Source organism: Miscanthus floridulus, chromosome 2, assembly GCF_019320115.1.
Source record: "Miscanthus floridulus cultivar M001 chromosome 2, ASM1932011v1, whole genome shotgun sequence".
NCBI lineage: Eukaryota > Viridiplantae > Streptophyta > Magnoliopsida > Poales > Poaceae > Miscanthus > Miscanthus floridulus.
In genome coordinates, this window is record NC_089581.1 from 72,528,101 (window position 1) to 72,545,353 (window position 17,253).

Genomic DNA, 17,253 nt, shown 5'->3' on the forward strand with positions numbered 1-17,253 from the left:
AAACTTAGTCAAAAGGAAGAGAGTTGCAGAGTCATACAATCTTGCTGACGGAAGAGAGCGTCCCCACAAAAAGGTACAATGAGAGAAAGTAGAATAAAAAAGAACACATATATAGGGTTCTCCTGAGATGGCATCCAAATCGCCTGATAATATTATTGGGGACGTCCTAATACTACCTCTGTTCTCTACGACTAAAAAAAAAGCATATGATCTTCTCTACGACTAAAAAAAAAGCATATGATCCCTCCTCCCTACGATGCGTGGCCCTCCCATTCTCCCATGTCCCTTGGTTTTCTAAAAAAAAGCACCTATCCAACACATACTTGTACAATTTTCTCTGTTTTTCTCTCCATCCCCAATTTATGAATTGACATCCAATTTCTCTCCCACCCACCTCTATGAACCACGCAGTCATTGCCGGCTAGGCAAATGTGACAGCTGCAAGAAACATGACTTTATCTATTTTTTCATGTGTTTACCTACATTATCAATTGGTACTGCAAGCACATCCTCGTCAAAAACATCATCAGCATTGTCATCTACATGTAGGCGGCCTAGGCAAATGTGACATATTGTAGTTAAATTAACAAGTTTATAAAGCTCAATACACATGATTAGTTTCTAAATTGATTGTCATTAACCAACCAAAAGTCACTAGGACCAGAGGCGGAGCTAGAACTTAGGCTTGGGAGGGAGCTAGCTCTATTGTCACCTCCAACATGTGTTAATTCCAAACATAAGAAACAATATTTTAGCAGCCGGAGCAAAAAAAAAGTATAAAGAAAATTTATGATTAGGACCGGTGTTGTAGTGCCGACAACATTGGTCATGTCTCCGCCCCTGACTAGGAGACCATATTCACTTTCATAGCCTTTTGATCTAAACATGCAATTGCATGGTCGACTTTAGGTTGAAGTACTATATTTGCGAAGTGTGTAAAAACTTATTTAACCTTAACCTAAGGGCATGTATGTATCCATCAGCACTATAAATTAGCACCTACAATTAATACTAGTCGATCCAAACAAATGTGTTAACTAACCTGATAATTATTAGTTGGGTTTAATTTCATTCCAATAAATGCTAATAGTTTATGGGCCCGGCGACCTGCATGAGGGTGACTGCCCGGGCTCCCCGGTCGCTGCAACTACACAAAAGAGTCAGAGAGATCACCACACAAATACTAGATGCTAGCAGCTCTTGTCTTCTGCCTTGGCAGAGTGAGTAACATACGTACGTGTTGCCCAACTTGGATGCTAAGAGTAGTTCCAAAATGATGTGTGAAGGAAGAAAAGCCTAGTGAATGAAGGTCATTAATTAAGTGAAAAGCCGGTGCTTAAATTAGATCAATAGAGCACACTATATTGTGTGCGTGCTATTTCGCTACACAAGGAGAATAGTAAAATGATGTATTGTTAGGACAATCTCAACTCAAAAATTATGATATAGGCTCCGTTTGCGTGCCCTTAAACCCGACTTGATCCGCTTCTTTTTTTCATCCAGAACACTGTTTTACTCTCACAAATTCCTCCAGATTCATCTAAATTCCTTCAGAATCCTTCATAATTCCTCTTAGCGAACGGGGCCATAGTTTTCGTACTCAAGTTACGTGGCATTGCACAAAAAAAAATATATACTCCAATGTATGGTTTGAATAGTGTCGGGTACCTTAGAACGGGGTACCCCGAGCGAACATCAAAGGGGTCACTTAAGCCCCATCAAAAAACAAAGCTAGAAGGTAAGCCGTGGGCCCCTCACCCGCCACGTCCGAGTCCGCCAGGCTCTCCGTCTCACCTCGAACCTCGCGCAGGAGGTCTCGGCGTCCTGACGGAATCTCCGCCTCGCGCGTGACTCCCCACGGAAGGCCTCGGCAGGGAACGCAATCTCCGCCTCACGAGAGGCTCTTCACGGAAAGCCTCGGCAGGGGGTGCATTCTCCGTATCGCGCGAGGCCTCTCACGGAAGGCCTCGGCAGGGAGTTCGATCTCCGTCTCGCGCGAGGCTTCGCTCTCCGTCTGGCGCGAGGCCTCATTCTCCGTGTCGCTCAAGGCCGGTTCGTCAGCAGCCCGTCGCCCCCCGCCTCGACCGACCCTCCCGACATCACATCACGTCTCATTAATACTTCAACCACTCCCGCAATCTCAGCCGGACGATGGCTCGACGCCACAGAATGGCCGACGGGACCTGAGGTCGCATCAGCGCCATACCGGCTGGGACAGGGTACGGCGGGGATTACCGGCCACTGTGTTCTGACGCTGTGCCCACAATCAGCGCCCACCCTACACTGTGTCCGCGATCCCCGCCTCGAAAATAACATCGCACGGACAACTTGGCCCGGGTCATCACCGCCTTCAAGCCGGCGCACCAGATCAGCCGCCCACTCGGGGCCTCGGCACTATGCACCAAGGTCTCGGCTATCTCGGGGTTTGTGCCCGCCGAGACCCCCCACCGTGGTGCAGCCTCGGCACCGACCAAGCCTCGACCTCGCGCACAGTCCATCCACAGCGGCTTGCACGTCCACCGCCGCACCCACTCCGAGGCAGTCCCGGGGCTCCCACGACGCACAGGATCGGATGAGACTAGCACGCCGCCCCAGTGCTCCAAGGACGGACCACTCCGACGACCACGCCGCCACAGGAACAGGCCACAAGGCTCGGGCATGCCGCCCCTGTTGGCACGATGCCGCATAGTTAACACATGTACTGTCCTTGTCCTCCCTTCAACTATAAAAGGAGAGGACTTGGGCCACTTAGAAAGACAGAGAAGAACACCTTGTAACACACACACACGCACACATCCCAGCCGCCTGAGAGCAACGTCTCAAGCGGCCCACACGACACCTTGCCGAGACCTGGGACTAGCTCCATCTCTCCCCTAGCTTGTAACCCCCTACTACAAGCACTTCGGTGCAAGGAATACAAGGTCGATCTCTCAGACTGGACGTAGGACATCGATTGCCTGAACCAGTATAAACCTTGTGTCTCTTTGCATCACCATCCGGGATTAGGGGCACGCAGTTCAAATTCACTGGTTGGTTGAGGACCTCCTGGTCTAAAACACCGACAGTTGGCGCGCCAGGTAGGGGCCTCTGCGTGTCAGTTTCGTCATCCCAGCAAGTTCTAGATGGCAGACCCCGTACGGCCATTGCGTCTCAGCACGGTGGTTTGGTTTGGGAGCCTAGAGTTCATGTCTCTAGGGCATGAGTACGACATGGTACTCCTCACTCCTCGAGCCCCACCAACCGATGATGAAGTCATGCACAGGCAGCCTAGGCGTAGGCGATGCCCGAGCGGCCGCTCTCACCACGCTCGCCAGGCACGACGCGAGCAAGACCACCCCGACGCTACGCGAATCCGAGGTGGCACGCCGCTCCCCACCGATATCCTACGACCAGCTATTAGCACGGGGTCCCTGGCTGGGGACCTATCTAGCCTGAGCTTGGACAAAGGAAAATCACCGGTGGCACGCGGCGATGCCCAGTCGTCAAGCTCCACTCCACCACTCCCTGAGGAGCCGATCCCGGCGGAGCAGAGTCTGGCGATGGCACCATCCCCATACCCCTTTGGGTTGAGAAATGCCGCCGCCTCTTATGCCTACGCTTATGCTACCACTCACAAGGATCCATCAGAACACCGCCAGCGCTTCACTCTCGACCTGAGCACCCACGCCGACTCCTTGGAGGAGGACGAGGCATGGCCCGGAGTGGATTTCTCCGGACTCCATGACCCTAGGGCTATGCGCCAGTTCTTGGCCGCAAGCGACTACTGCTTAGGCTAGTCTGACTTCGACGACGAGGGCACCTACCACCCCACTCGCGAGTGTTTTCACATCAGGCTCAGGATGCCGAGAGCGGGCGAGGAGGATGAGGGGGCGGGCAGCCGTTCCCTGCTTCACCCAGGTATAGGCGCCGCCACACCTCCACGCATTGCCCTATCGGCCGCACGAAATGAGAACGTCGCTCTTGCGCGACCTCAGCGCCCAGACTTGGAATAGCTCCGTGAGCTCCAGGCCAAGGTCGAACAAGACCAACTTCTTCTGCAGCAGCTTCGAGACTCTCTCGAACAGGAACAGCGAGGTCACGGTGAAGGCGGAGGAGCCCAACGGAGGGCCCGCGATGTGCATCACCGCATCCATGACGACAAAGGGAGTGAGCAACCCCCAGTCTTCAATCGCGCTAGCCAGAACGTTGCGGCTGTGGCAATGTTGGTCCATGCAATGCTCGAGCCTTCTACCACGAAGGGGCAGCGGGTCCGCGGTGAGCTCCGGGATCTCCTAGAGACCGCCATAGTTCAGCAGGCCGAGAGTTCCACCTCCCGACGGCACGGGGGCGTCTCGAACCTGCCCACGGCTCTGCCTCGGCAGGACAGGGAAGCCTCGGCTCGTCCTAAGCCCGCTCGAGCACCAATAGCCCACAGGGTCCCCATGCTTTTGGACCGCCTCGGCAATCGACGCGAGGTGTAGGGAGACCATGAGGTGGTCAGCAGGCGACGATGCCACGACAACGAGGGGCCCACTCGGGGTTACCACCCGCACCGAGGCGGCCGCTATGACAGTGAGGAGGACCGCAGTCCTTCTCCTGAACCGCCAGGCCCTCGGGTCTTCAGCAGGGCCATCCGCGCCGCCCTTTTTGTGGCCCGGTTTCGGCAACCAGCCAATCTCGCGAAATATAGCGGCGAGACCAACCCTGAACTCTAACTTGCCGATTACCGCCTAGCCTGTCAGCTAGGTGGTGCGGACGATGACCTGCTCATCATCCGCAACCTCCCCTTGCTCTTGTCAGACTCAGCGCGAGCCTGGCTCGAGCACCTTCCTCCCTCACAAATCCACGACTGGCATGACTTGGTTAGGATCTTCGTCGAGAACTTCCAAGGCATATACGTGCGCCCTAGGAACTCCTAGGACCTTAAAAGCTATCGCCAGAAGCTGGACGAGTCTCTCCAAGACTTCATCCGGCGCTTCTCCAAACAGTGCATCGAGTTGCCCAGCGTCGGCGACTCGGAGATCGTCCAGGCTTTCCTCTCCGGCACCACCTGCCGGGACTTGGTTCGAGAGTTAGGTCAGAACGTGTTGCGCTCAGCTGCCGCGCTCCTCGACATCACCACCAACTTCGCCTCGGGTGAGGAGGCTGTTGGAGCCGATGCTAAGGGTAAGTAGAGGGACGAGGCCCCCGAGGCCGAGGCCTCTCGCCTCCCCAAGAGAAAGAAGAAGGGGCGCCTAGGGAAGCAGGAGATCTTGGGGGCCGATCTGGTCATGGCCGCAGAGCGCAAGAATCCCCGAGGCTTCAAAGGCCTTAGGCCTTTTGACGACATGCTTAAGAAACCCTGCCCTTACCACCAAGGCCTGGTCAAGCACGCCCTCGAGGATTGCTCCATGCTGCGATGTTACTATGCCAGGCTCGGGCTCCCCGACGATGACGCCAAGCAGAAGGACACCGGCGACCAGGACGAGGACAAGGACGATGGGTTCCCCGAGGTACGCAACGCCTTCATGATCTTCGGTGGACCCTCGATGTGCCTTATGGCACGGTAGCACAAGAGGGAACGCCAAGAGGTCTTCTCGATCAAGGTGGCCACCCCCTAGTACCTCGACTGGTCTCGGGAGGCGATCACCTTCGATCGAGACGACCACCCTGACCATGTTTCGAATCCCAAGCAGTACCCACTGGTTGTCGACTCGATCATCGGCAACACCCGACTCTCCAAGGTGTTGATGGACGAAGGCAGCGGCCTCAACATCCTCTACGTCAATACCCTAGAGCTCTTGGAGATCGACCGGTCGAGGCTCCAAGGTGACATCGCACCCTTCCATGGCATCATGCCAGGGAAGCGCACGTGACCCATCGAGCGCATCGACCTTCCTGTCTGCTTTGGCACCCCCTCCAACTACCGCAAGGAAGTCCTTACCTTTGAGGTGGTCGGGTTCAGAGGAGCCTACCACGCCATCCTGGGGCGGCCGTGCTACGCCAAGTTCATGGTAGTCCCCAACTATACCTACCTTAAGCTTAAGATGCCAGGCCCCAGCGGTATCATCACGATTGAGTCCACGTATGAACATGCATATGACTACGACGTTGAGTGCATCGAGTACGCCGAGGCTCTTGCGGAGGCTGAGACCCTCATCGCCCACCTCGACCAACTCAGTGGCGAGGCGCCTGACTCCAAGCGTCGCATGGGGGCATTTAAGCCCGTGGAAGCCATCAAACTCGTCCTGGTCGACCCCGCCTACCCCGACGACCGAGCGCTGAGGATCAGCGCCACCCTCGACATCAAATAGGAAGCCGTGCTCATCGACTTTCTCCGTGCGAATGCCAACATATTCACATGGAGTCCCTCGGACATGCTGGGCATACCGAGGGAGGTCGCCGAGCATGCCCTGGACATTTGGGCCAGATCTAGACCAGCCAGGCAACGCCTACGCCGCTTTGACGAGGAAAAGCGTAGGGCCATCGGTGAGGAGATACAGAAACTCTTGGCGGCCGGATTCATCAAAGTGTCCCACCTAGAGTGGTTGGCTAACCCCGTGTTAGTCAGGAAGAAAAATGGGAAATGGAGGATGTGCGTAGACTACACCGGTTTGAACAAAGCCTGTCCAAAAGTCCCCTTTCCATTACCCCGAATCGATCAAATCATTGATTCCACTACAGGGTGCGAGACCCTGTCTTTCCTTGATGCGTATTCTGGTTACCATCAAATCAAGATTAAAGAGTCAGATCAGCTCGCGACTTCTTTCATCACACCATTCGGCATGTACTACTATGTGACCATGCCTTTCGGCCTCAGAAACGCAGGTGCCATGTACCAGCGGTGCATGACCCAGGTCTTTGGCGACAACATTGGGTGGACCATCGAGGCCTATGTAGATGACATCGTAGTCAAGACCAGAAAGGCCAAGGATCTCATCGATGACTTGAGGATAACCTTCAAATGCCTTAGAGAGAAGGGCATCAAGCTCAATCCCAAGAAGTGTGTGTTCAGGGTCCCCCGAGGCATGCTCTTGGGGTTCATAGTCTCGGAACGCGGCATTGAGGCCAACCTAGAGAAAGTCTCGGCCATAACTAGCATGGGACCAATCAGAGACCTCAAGGGAGTACAGAGGGTCATGGGATGCCTTGTGGCCCTAAGCCGCTTCATCTCGCGCCTCGGCGAAAAAGGTTTACCTCTGTACCGACTCTTGAGAAAATCCGAGCGTTTTTCTTGGACCCCTGAGGCCGAAGAAGCCCTCGACAGGCTCAAAGCGCTGCTTGCGAATCCTCCTATCCTAGTACCCCCGACTAGGGATGAGGCCCTCTTACTCTATGTCACCACAATGACCCAAGTGGTCAACGCTGCCATAGTAGTAGAGAGGCAGGAAGAGGGGCATGCTCTGCCCACCCAACGACCTGTTTATTTCATCAGCGAGGTGCTCTCCGAGACCAAAGCACGCTACCCCCACATCCAGAAGCTGGTCTACGCCGTGGTCCTGGCCCAGCGCAAGCTGCTTCACTACTTCAAGTCTCACCCAGTGACTGTGGTGTCATCTTTCCCCCTGGGTGAGATAGTTCATAACCGGGAGGCCTCAGGCAGGATAGCCAAGTGGGCCGTCGAGCTTATGGGAGAAACCTTGACTTTTGCACCTCGAAAAGCGATCAAGTCTCAGGTCTTGGCTGATTTCATGGCTGAGTGGACAGACACCCAATTGCCACTAGCTCAAATTTAGATGGAGTGCTGGACCCTATACTTCGATGGATCCCTGATGAAAATCGGGGCAGGCGTAGGTCTGCTTTTCATCTCGCCCCTCGGAGTACACATGCGCTACATGGTGCGACTCCACTTTGCCGCCTCCAACAATGTGGCCGAGTACGAGGCCCTCATCAATGGCTTACAAGTTGCCATTGAACTTGGGGCACGGCGTCTTGATGTTCGAGGCGACTTGCAGCTCATCGTGGATCAAGTGATGAAGGAGTCAAATTGCCTTGACCCCAAAATGGAGGCTTATTGCAAATTGGTACGTTTCCTAGAAGACAAGTTCGACAGCCTTGAACTAAACCACGTCGCGCGGAAATACAACGAGGCCGCTGACGAGCTAGTGAAGATGGCCTCGGCACGGGCCCCGGTCCCCTCAAACGTCTTTGCCAGAGACCTGCACAAACCTTCCATTGACTACACCTCGACGACAGAGGTGGGCCCACCTATTGGACCCACGACAAAGCTCGATGCCCCCTCTGCTGCCGAGACCCCCTCGATCAAGCCCAAGGTCATGGAAGTCAACACCGAGCCTCCGTAGACTGATCAGGACACGGATTGGCGAATCCCGTTCCTCGATTGGCTTGATCAGGGGGAGCTTCCTGGCGACAAGACCGAAGCACGACGGCTTGCGCACCGAGCCAAGACCTACATCCTCTACAATAACGAACTATACAGGCGAAGTCCCTCAAGTGTCCTCCAACGATGTATCACTGCTGAGATGGGCCGAGCCCTGCTTTGGGACTTGCATGCAGGCGCTTGCGGGCACCATGCGGTGCCTCGGATGCTCGTGGGGAACGCTTTCCGCCAAGGGTTCTACTGGCCGATGGTGGTCGCCGACGCTACCAAGCTAGTACGCTCCTGTGAAGGTTGCCAGTACTATGCTTGGCAGACACATCTCCCGGCCCTGGCCCTGCAAACCATCCCCATCACATGGCCATTCGCCGTGTGGGGGCTCGACATGGTCGGGCCTCTGCAAAAGGCCCCCGGGGGCTACGCCCATCTACTGGTATCAATCGACAAGTTCTCCAAATGGATCGAGGCTCGTCCGATCAATCGAATCAAATCCGAGCAGGCAGTGCTGTTCTTCACTGACATTATCCACAGATTTGGGGTCCCCAACACCATCATCACCGACAATGGGACATAGTTCACCGACAAAAAGTTCCTAACGTTTTGCGATGACCACCACATCCGTGTGGCCTGGTCGGCCGTAGGACACCCAAGGACCAATGGCCAAGTAGAGCGTGCCAACGGCATGATCCTACAAGGCCTCAAGCCAAGGATTCACAACCGGTTGAAAAAGTTTGGCAAGAAATGGCTCGCCGAACTCCCATTGGTCATCTAGAGCCTAAGGAACACTCCAAGCCGAGCCATGAGGTTCACGCCTTTCTTCCTGGTCTATGGGGCCGAGACCATCCTCCCCACTAACTTGGAATATGGTTCCCCGAGGCTACAAGCCTATAACAAACAAAGTAATCGCACCACCCGAGAGGACACCCTTGATCAGCTGGAGGAAGCCCGAGACATCATGCTACTACACTCAGCCAAATACCAGCAGAGCCTATGGCGCTATCAGGCCCGACGCGTCCGAGGCCAAAACTTGAAGGTAGGCGACCTGGTGTTGAGGCTAGCATAGAGCAACAAGGGCCGCCACAAGCTGACCCCGCCATGGGAAGGACCATACATCATCGCCCAAGTACTAAAGCCCAGGACCTACAAGCTGGCCAACGAGAAGGGCGAAGTCTTCACCAATGCTTGGAATATAGAACAGCTACGTCGCTTTTATCCCTAAATTTCCAAGCATTGTATATGTCGTTTCTCGAAATACAATTAAAAAGCGTTCTTTAGTTGGTCTAATTTTTTGAGAAACCCCTCGAGCCCATCGTAGGTCTCGGCAATACAGTAACACGGCAAGGGAGACTTGGCTCTGCCTCGACAGAACCAAGCCTCCCTCGAGGGCTAGATGGGGGACTCCCCCTAGGTCCCACACACCATTCTTTAGTTGTTTTTCGCAAAAATTCCTACGCCAAGACTCTAGCAGGCTCTGACGAATCAGTTGTAAAAACCCCTCAGACCAAGGTCTGTTTCCTAAGCAAGAGGCCGGTAGAGTTGCGAGATGGCCTACGCCTCTGGGCTATGGCACTCCCTCACTACCTCTCGCCCAAGGGACAGCTTAGGCCCCAAGGGGGTGTTTTGCAAACGAAATCTGATCAGGAGCAATAGAGGGCAGAGGCTCGGAAACATAAGAAAAACAACTAAGAAACACAAATACTTCAAAAATAAAGGCCTCGACGGCCACAAGCATTACGATACAAAAATAACTCCTACTCTATTTTTACATAGCCCTCAGGGCCTAGATCAAGGCTCAGGGCCTTCAGCACCGGCAGATGGTAGGAGAGGAACCACCTCCTCTTCGAAGAGCGTCGCCAACGCCGTGCCAGGGCCTTTCGCCGCCTCCATCAGCTTTGTGACTACCGCGTCAGCCTCCTCGTCATCATCAGGCAGGACATACCCATCACTGATGGCCGGGAGGTCAACGTCGACGTAGTGAGAAGAGATGATGGCCAGCGCGCGCTTGACACCCATGTGCAGCACTCCTCGAAGCCGCTCGCGCATCTGGTTGCTCAGCACGATCAAACGACTCCCTAGGGAGCTGCCTGACTGAACCCCTTCAACCTCCAAGGCCTCATAGGCGGAAAGGGCAGCACACTTCAGCGCCTCGTGCTCCCCGATCTCAGTCTCGAGCACCGTCTGCACCGCGCTGGAAGCCTCGGCTGCTCGAGTAACCTCCGCCTCTAACTCTGCACCATGGAGGATAGAGTAAGGTTGAGCAAGGGAAAAAACAACCTAAACTAGGAGAGGAAGCCCACGGAACTCACCCTTGGCCTTCAGCTCCCAGTGTCGAGTCTCGACCTGGTAGGCCTCGGCTTTCTCCTTCCAGCGCAGGGCCTCAGCCCTGGAAGCCTCGACCTCCTCCTTCAAGTGCTAGGCCTTGACCCGAGAAGCCTCGGCCACCCTGGAAGCTTCACTCCCTAGCTCTGCATCACACAAGGGAGTTAGGGAGCGAACATAAGGAAAAGAAAACAAAATAAGGGGACTAAAACTCACCCTCGACCGCCCCCCTCTAAACCACAGCCTCGGTCTGTGAGGCCTTAGCTGCAGCAAGGGCCTCATCCAAGGCACCTTTCATCAGCTGGTGCACCCTCTGTTCCACCCCCAGCTACCCCACGAGAGCCATGGCCGAGGCCGTTGCTTCAATGGCTCGGCCCCTGAAGGCATCCCGGTCGCTGATCGCGCGGGTGAGCTCCTCCTCCAACTCCTTAACCCACACCGCCAGAGGGGCGAGTTGCGTCTGGGCTGTGGCTGCCTCGACCTTCACATTGGCACAACGAAGGTGAAGGTCCTCTACCTCCGCGCTCCATGCCGATAGGAGCTCGTTGGCACCGGCAAGAAGGCCCTTCTGCCACTGAAGCTAGTCCCAAATGCCCCTCTCCTACCGAAGAAAGACCAACTTTCCAAGGGACCGGGTCTCGAGCTCCTAGGGAAGCAGAACAGGGGTCATTGATTGCAACAAAACCAGAAAAGGACAATGTCGCGCGAGAAAGGAAAACGCGAACCTAGGCGACTCCGAGCAGTTCGTCAGCCACCACGGACAAGGCCGTCCGTAACGACTGCTCCGCTAGCTAGTGGTATTGCTCGAAGGTGCCCCAGCACCCGCCCTCAGCTACGTCCTCGAGGGTGAACAGAGGCTCCCCCTTAGGGTCAACCCGGCTCCACCACAGTACCCATGGGTGATCCCACCCACGAGGCTCGGGTCACGCCCGCACGAGGGCCGAGCTTCCCTCGTTCAAGATCGGCACCGGCTGTTCCACGGCACTGGCATCCTCGGCGTCGACCACCTCCCATGCCCGGGAAGTATCGTCGGAGAAGATCGGATAGACCTCCACCTCTCGGGCGCTCTCTCGCAACAACGACGGCCTCTGAACCAAGGGTGCCACCGAGGCCTCCGCCGCCTTCATCTCCACCTCCTGGACAGACGGCCTCGCTGCCATCACAACGGCCTTGGTGGTCTCGGGGGCTTTGGCCTCCGAGACTATGGCCTCAACGGTCTTGGGGGCTCCAGCCTCCACCATCATGGCCTCGGTGAACGTAGAAACACTGACCGCGGCCGCTGCGGTCTCGATGGCCTTGGGTGCCCTGGCCTCCATCGCCTCAGCCTCGAAGACCCCGAGGGCCTTGGAAACCAAGGGCATGCCGGCCCCATCCGACTCGTGAGCCTCACCCTCGTGGGGCGGAAGCACTCCCTCCCTCATCTGTGTAGAGGTCGCCTCGGTAGCCCCTCCTTGGGCGGCCGGCTCCATCGGGTCGGCCCTCACCGACGCTACGCCACGTTGGATAGCGGCTTGTGCCTCCGCCACCCAGTGGGCAGAGGAGCCGGGGCTCGCCTTGAGCGCCTTAAGGGGCACCAAGGGAAGCTCGTCCGTAGGCCGCTTCTGACTAAGGAAAAATAACCTACAGGGTCAGCGCAATACCAAAAGGCGAACGAAAGGCACTATGACCCTACCAAGAATACACTTACCTTGAATGGGGTGGCAACCGCTTCGCCATGGCAAACCTCATCTACAACAGTGGAGGCGGCGATAGAGGCGTCGCCTCCATATCCATTGGCGCCGGTCGGTCCTCAATGGACCCCGACGCCCCTTCGGTCCTCTATGGGGGTGGTGGCGTCACCTCCACCGTCGCTTGTTCCACCACGACCGCCGAGCCCACCGGGCTGATGGCGTGTTTGCCCAACGCTCGCGCCTCGGGCGTGTTGGCCTCAGCCCCGGAGCAGGCAGCCACCGACCCTGGGTCCGCTTCTCCTCCTCCTCCCGGGAGTGCTGGGCTGCTTGCCAACACCCCGGGCACCACCTCCACTACGTTAGGAAGGTGGTCTAGGGGACCTCACCCCACCTCGCCCCTGTCATCCCCGTCCGAGGCCTCCATCGATAGCGACGTCGACGGGGATTCCTCCAGCGGAAGACCATCCTTCCTTTGTTGATGGCGGTGCTTATCCAGCTCCTCGCGCGCGAGGATTTGCTTCGTGTGCTTCGCCGCCTTGGCATCTTTCTGCTATTTCTATGCGTCGGCATGCATGCGGTTGATCGCCCGCTGCCTCGCGTCCTCGGGAACAGGTGGCGAAGAGGAGCGCACGTCCCTCATCCCCTGCAGGAACGACGGATGTGCATAAGGAAGCAAAGGGAAAGGGGAGATTGAGGAGGCTCGGAGGCTACAGCAGCACACGACTTACCATCGAGAGGAACCCCCATGATGGTTGCATCGCGATAGGGGTCAAGTTGCCACCCCTCAACTTCACCTCTACCGTCTCCCCCACCTGACGAAGAATTTCCTCATCGGAAAGGGTAGAGGAGGACATCCGGGTGCCCTCAATGGGCTCACTCGGCTTCATCTCGAACAGCCGCCGCCGCTAAGCCATCAGCGGTAGCACCCTCCAGCGGTGGAAGGTGGCCACGACCATAGCCATGGTGAGACCGTGGCCCCATAGACTCGCCAGCCCCTCCAGAAGCGGCTGCAGCTTGGGCTGGTCGTCCTTTGGGACGCCGTACTTCCATCCCACCGGGCAACTCCCCACAATCCGCCCAGTGTAGGGGGGGAAGTCCTCCATCGTCGTTGCAAAGGTAGAACCAACTCGTGTACCACCAGCGATTGGAGGACGCGAGTTGGGCCAGGATATAGAGGTGCAGGCGGTCCTGGCGCACTTGGAGAGTGCAGCCACCAGCCCTCGTCGCCTTCCTCGTACCCGACATGCCCGTCAGCTTGGTGGTGTGCCCCGCCCGAAATAGGTGGAGCCACAACTCCCAATGGGGAGCAATCCCCAAATACCCCTCGCAGACAGCAACAAAGATAGCCGCCTGAGTGATGGAGTTGGGATTGAAGTTGTGGAGCTCCACACCATAGTAGTGCGGGAGCGCCCGCATGAACCGATCCGCCGGGACACCGAGGCCGTGCTCATGAAAGGAGATGAAGCTAACGACATAGCCATCATGAGGCCTCGGCTCTGGCTCACCGTACAGAGCAATCCACTCTGGCCTGGTGGGGTCTGTCACTGGGCGGAGGAGTCCACCATCGACAAGCGACTGAAGCATCTCCTTAGTGACGTCCAACGGATCCCAAGGGTCTGCCTCGACAATGACGATGTCGTCGACCATGGGTGCGACGGAGGAATCGGGTGCGGCGGTGAGTTTTTCTCTCTCTCCCACACTCTCGCTTTTTTTCTCGCTTTCTCCCTAGGCTCGCTCTTCTCCCCTCTTCTTCCCAGCACCCGCTGCTCTAGCGATGGCTCGACGGAGGCAGTGCTAATGCAGGCAAGGTAAGACGAGGAGGGGCAAGACTCTTCGGGTATTTATACAGGGGGGAAGCAAAATGAACGAGCGACGAAATTGGGAAAGTTTCCCCCCCGATCCGGCGTAGTTAACCACGAGCCAATTTCGCCTGCCCACGCGCCCACGTCTTCCTCATTAAATGTGAGAATAGTTACGTCCCATCCACCATGTCGTGCTCGGCCACTATGGCAGCAGGTGTCGTTTTGCCTCCCTAGAAAACCACCTCAAAAGGCGCGCCACCTATTGCCGAGCCAATAGGGAAGATATTCTCCCTGGCCTATTCCTTTTGTATGAAGGAACCAAGCTCCGAGCCTATTACGGTCTAGGGGTTCGAAGGCTGGGCCCCAAGGGGTTTCGACAGCTGCCCCAGGATAACAGAGTTAGGGACGACCACGGGCGAGCCTATACGGGGCCGAGACCCAAGCAAGCGAAACGCTTGGGATGCCCAAAGTCATGTCCAAGACTGGCAGGAAGGTCTCTGAATGGGATCCCACCATAGGGAGGCACCAAGCCACTGAGGCCCAGCGAACGGCCATGGCACCCACTAGAGAAATCCTCTAGTACTCTTGGAGTGTGTCTCTAGACCACTAGCCGTCCCCTAGTGAACGAGGTTCGGGCCTCCACTCGGACTACCCGATAACAGCTCACCGGAGGTGCCACCGCTCGTACCCACTGAGGGTAGCGAGGCACATTCCACCCCTCCTTCTAAGCGAAAAGGAAGCGTGAGGGTCATACAAAAAGTTAGGGGAACCCCTGACGGCCTTCTCACTCTATGCAGAGGCTAAGGGGCTCTTCCTGCAACCTTGCCAAGACCCAGCGACCCCGGCTCGCACTCGAAGGGGCTCAGCAAAACAAACCCTCCTTTCGAGCAAAAAGGAAGCGTGAGGGTCGTACAAAAAGACAGGGGAGCTTCTAATGGCCCTCTCGCCCTGTGCAGAGGCTAGGGGGCTCTTCCTACGGATACGCCGAGACCCCATGACCCAGGCTCGCGCCTAAAGGGGCCTCGGCAAACAAACCCTCACATGCGAGGGGCGTATAAAAAGCCAGGGGAACTCCCAACGGCCCTCTTGCTCCGTGCAGAGGCTAGGGGCTCTTCCTGCAACCTTGCCGAGACCAAAATGGGCTCGGCAAACAAACCCTTCGTCCGAACGAAAAGGATATGTGAGGGTCGGATGAAAAAGCCAGGGGACCCCTGACCGCCCTCCCGCTCCTAGCAGAGGCTCGGGGTCCCCTGCTGCACCCAAGACAAGGACAAACAGTCTAAGTCCATGCTGGAAGTTTTGTTACAAATACATTAAAGGGCACCGAGCCCGTTACAGTCAAGGGGTTCGAAGGCTGGGCCTCTAGAGGTTTCGACAGCCGCCCTAGGGCAACAGAGTTAGGGACGACCTTGGGGTGAGCCTACGAATGGCCGAGGCCTGAGCGAACAATCGCTCAGGGTGTCCTAAGTCGTGTTCAAGACCGGCAGGGAAGTCTCCGAATGGGATCCCACCGTAGGGAGGCACCGAGCCACCGTGGTCCAGTGAACAGCCTCGGCACCCACTAGAGAAACCCTCTAGTACCCTTGGAGTGTGTCTCTGGACCACTAGCCGTCCCCTAGCGAATGGGGTACGGGCCTCCACTCGGACTCACCCGATAATAGCTCACCGGAAGTGCCCACGCTCGTGCCCATCGAGGGTAGCCTGGCACATTCCACCCCTCCTTCCGAGCGAAAAGGAAGCGTGAGGGTCGTACCCAAAGTCAGGGGGACCCCTGACGGACCTTTCTCTCCGTGCGAAGGCTAGAGGGCTTTTTCCTGCAGCCTCGTCGAGACCCCCGCAACCCGAACTTGCGCTTATGGGCTCGGCAAATGCGAAAAAAACTACTCGCTCAAACGCGAAAATGAAAAAAGCCCCTGGAGGAGTAACTCCACTCCTCCAAGGCCTCGAGGGCTACACTCGGCGGGTGTGCTCGCGCGCACCCACCGGAACCTCAAGAAACAAAACCCAATTCCTATGGGAGCAGGTATAAACCAAGCCTCGGCAAACCCTCAGGGAGAGTGCACGCACTCCCCCGGAGGCTCGGGGGCTACTATCGGGTACCTTAGAATGGGGTACCCCGAGCGAACATCAAAGGGGTCACTTAAGCCCCATCAAAAAACAAAGCTAGAAGGTAAGCCGTGGGCCCCTCACCCGCCACGTCCGAGCCCGCCAGGCTCTCCGCCTCGCCTCGAACCTCACACAGGAGGTCTTGGCGTCCTGACGCAATCTTCGCCTCGCGCGAGACTCCCCACGGAAGGCCTCGGCAGTGAATGCAATCTCCGCCTCGCGAGAGGCTCTTCACAGAAAGCCTCGGTAGGGGGTGCATTCTCCGTATCGCGCGAGGCCTCTCACGGAAGGCCTCGGCAGGGAGTCCGATCTCTGTAACACATCGGGTGTTTAAATATTAAAATCTGACATGTCATCATATGCATTGCAAAGCATTTGGCATTTGGTGAAACTTTGAGATGCATACACTAAAATAAGTTTATATTTATGTGGTATGTGTTGCATTGTATTGTTTGACTCAAGTCAATGTTTGTTTGGATTTTGAATTTTTTTTTCCAGAAAACCCCGCTTTTCAACATTTAAACCCTACCCTGAAAATCCATTTCAAAATCTAAGCATATTTTGGGGTTGGGCCCAAAAGCAAAAGTGTAGAGCTTGGCAAGTTATACAAAGTTTGATTTTGGAGTTTTTCAAGTTGTTTAGAAAAATTTTGAGTAATTCAAAAAGGTGTAATTCGTTAAATTTCCCTATTCAAATTCAAAAGTTCATTTCAAAATCTAGACCGAATTAGGAGATGGTTATAAAAGCAAAGTTGTAGAACTTTTGATTTTGAGCAATTTTTGTTTTTGGAGATTTTTGAGTTGTTATGAAAATTTGGGAGTAATTTGTGAATTTTGGCGAATGGCAAACTTGTAATTTCGATAAACAGTGTTCACCGCTTGCGCTACACCGCCGGCGAGCTTCGGCTTGCTTCCAGGCACGCACGTGGCGGCCTTGGCTTCACGCTGGCATGGGAAAGGCATTGTCATGGCTTCTCCTTGCTTCCTTGGCCACCCTATAAAGCTCCGACATCGTCGTCGTTGTTCTTCCTTCGCCCTCTGTTTTCCCCGTCGCCACTGCT